General features: G+C 42.3%; 6 non-coding genes across 6 annotated transcripts in view; all 6 read right to left on the bottom strand.

Annotated features, from left to right (window-relative positions):
- Window positions 1-41: 41 nt before the first annotated feature.
- On the bottom strand, window positions 42-160 carry LOC145875601 (5S ribosomal RNA). The gene has a single exon (XR_014391246.1). It is a non-coding gene; the product is annotated as a 5S ribosomal RNA (ribosomal RNA).
- A 410-nt stretch (window positions 161-570) lies between these two features.
- LOC145875233 (5S ribosomal RNA) lies at window positions 571-689 on the bottom strand. Its single transcript, XR_014390867.1, has one exon. It is a non-coding gene; the product is annotated as a 5S ribosomal RNA (ribosomal RNA).
- Window positions 690-1,098: 409 nt separating this feature from the next.
- Window positions 1,099-1,217, bottom strand: LOC145875232 (5S ribosomal RNA). The gene has a single exon (XR_014390866.1). It is a non-coding gene; the product is annotated as a 5S ribosomal RNA (ribosomal RNA).
- A 409-nt stretch (window positions 1,218-1,626) lies between these two features.
- Window positions 1,627-1,745, bottom strand: LOC145868946 (5S ribosomal RNA). The gene has a single exon (XR_014384941.1). It is a non-coding gene; the product is annotated as a 5S ribosomal RNA (ribosomal RNA).
- A 409-nt stretch (window positions 1,746-2,154) lies between these two features.
- On the bottom strand, window positions 2,155-2,273 carry LOC145868607 (5S ribosomal RNA). The gene has a single exon (XR_014384603.1). It is a non-coding gene; the product is annotated as a 5S ribosomal RNA (ribosomal RNA).
- A 139-nt stretch (window positions 2,274-2,412) lies between these two features.
- LOC145874457 (5S ribosomal RNA) overlaps window positions 2,413-2,500 on the bottom strand; it is a 119-nt gene continuing 31 nt past the window's right edge. The window contains exon 1 of the ribosomal RNA XR_014390093.1: window positions 2,413-2,500. This exon is cut by the window's right edge and continues 31 nt beyond it. This is a non-coding gene — a ribosomal RNA (5S ribosomal RNA).

Below are 2,500 nucleotides of genomic sequence, written 5' to 3'. Positions count from 1 at the left end.
TGCTGATGAAATAGTGCAGGGGCACACCCTCGTGGACAAAATGCTTACAGCACCTGGTATTCCCAGGCGGTCTCCCATCCAAGTACTAACCAGGCCCGACCCTGCTTAGCTTCCGAGATCAGACGAGATCGGGCGTACCCAGGCTGGTATGGCCGTAAGTGAGAAACAATCTCTTGCTACAACATATATAGTCAAAATGAGTCTGATAAACAGACATTGCATTTTCACCAATTAGATAAGCAGCTTGAACTTTGTGTCACTGAAAAAGTAGAAGAAATTATAAACACTGTTCCCATCACTTTTTAGCACAGGTAGTTGGATAAAATACAAACTTTATTTCCTTTCATCATTTGAACAGGGCAAAGGAGCACAAAGCACACACAAGCTGCATTCAGCAACAATATTCTTGTTTGTCTTATAAATACAAGGCAGATTTCTAATTGAAAACACAAGGAAATTTGATCCTATTAAAAAGGCAGGAAGCTGCATTTAGTCAATTCATCATTAAATGCTTACTACAAGGCAGTGTTGCTGATGAAATAGTGCAGGGGCACACCCTCGTGGACAAAATGCTTACAGCACCTGGTATTCCCAGGCGGTCTCCCATCCAAGTACTAACCAGGCCCGACCCTGCTTCGCTTCCGAGATCAGACGAGATCGGGCGTACCCAGGCTGGTATGGCCGTAAGCGAGAAACAATCTCTTGCTACAACATATATAGTCAAAGTGAGTGTGATAAACAGACATTGCATTTTCACCAATTAGATAAGCAGCTTGAACTTTGTGTCACTGAAAAAGTAGAAGAAATTACAAACACTGTTCCCATCACTTTTTAGCACAGGTAGTTGGATAAAATACAAACTTTATTTCCTTTCATCATTTGAACAGGGCAAAGGAGCACAAAGCACACACAAGCTGCATTCAGCAACAATATTCTTGTTTGTCTTATAAATACAAGGCAGATGCTAATTGAAAACACAAGGAAATTTGATCCTATTAAAAAGGCAGGAAGCTGCATTTAGTCAATTCATCATTAAATGCTTACTACAAGGCAGTGTTGCTGATGAAATAGTGCAGGGGCACACCCTCGTGGACAAAATGCTTACAGCACCTGGTATTCCCAGGCGGTCTCCCATCCAAGTACTAACCAGGCCCGACCCTGCTTCGCTTCCGAGATCAGACGAGATCGGGCGTACCCAGGCTGGTATGGCCGTAAGCGAGAAACAATCTCTTGCTACAACATATATAGTCAAAGTGAGTGTGATAAACAGACATTGCATTTTCACCAATTAGATAAGCAGCTTGAACTTTGTGTCACTGAAAAAGTAGAAGAAATTATAAACACTGTTCCCATCACTTTTTAGCACAGGTAGTTGGATAAAATACAAACTTTATTTCCTTTCATCATTTGAACAGGGCAAAGGAGCACAAAGCACACACAAGCTGCATTCATCAACAATATTCTTGTTTGTCTTATAAATACAAGGCAGATGCTAATTGAAAACACAAGGAAATTTGATCCTATTAAAAAGGCAGGAAGCTGCATTTAGTCAATTCATCATTAAATGCTTACTACAAGGCAGTGTTGCTGATGAAATAGTGCAGGGGCACACCCTCGTGGACAAAATGCTTACAGCACCTGGTATTCCCAGGCGGTCTCCCATCCAAGTACTAACCAGGCCAGACCCTGCTTAGCTTCCGAGATCAGACGAGATCGGGCGTACCCAGGCTGGTATGGCCGTAAGCGAGAAACAATCTCTTGCTACAACATATATAGTCAAAGTGAGTGTGATAAACAGACATTGCATTTTCACCAATTAGATAAGCAGCTTGAACTTTGTGTCACTGAAAAAGTAGAAGAAATTACAAACACTGTTCCCATCACTTTTTAGCACAGGTAGTTGGATAAAATACAAACTTTATTTCCTTTCATCATTTGAACAGGGCAAAGGAGCACAAAGCACACACAAGCTGCATTCAGCAACAATATTCTTGTTTGTCTTATAAATACAAGGCAGATGCTAATTGAAAACACAAGGAAATTTGATCCTATTAAAAAGGCAGGAAGCTGCATTTAGTCAATTCATCATTAAATGCTCACTACAAGGCAGTGTTGCTGATGAAATAGTGCAGGGGCACACCCTCGTGGACAAAATGCTTACAGCACCTGGTATTCCCAGGCGGTCTCCCACCCAAGTACTAACCAGGCCCGACACTGCTTAGCTTCCGAGATCAGACGAGATCGGGCGTACCCAGGCTGGTATGGCCGTAAGCGAGAAACAATCTCTTGCTACAACATATATAGTCAAAGTGAGTCTGATAAAACAGATATTTAGTCAATTCATCATTAAATGCTTAATACAAGGCAGTGTTGCTGATGAAATAGTGCAAGAGCACCCCCTCGTGGACAAAATGCTTACAGCACCTGGTATTCCCAGGCGGTCTCCCATCCAAGTACTAACCAGGCCCGACCCTGCTTAGCTTCCGAGATCAGACGAGAT

The sequence above is a fragment of the Salmo salar genome, unplaced genomic scaffold, assembly GCF_965601325.2.
Source record: "Salmo salar unplaced genomic scaffold, fSalSal1 ptg000293l, whole genome shotgun sequence".
In the NCBI taxonomy this organism is placed as follows: Eukaryota; Metazoa; Chordata; class Actinopteri; order Salmoniformes; family Salmonidae; genus Salmo; species Salmo salar.
This window is presented reverse-complemented; position numbering and strand designations above follow the sequence as displayed.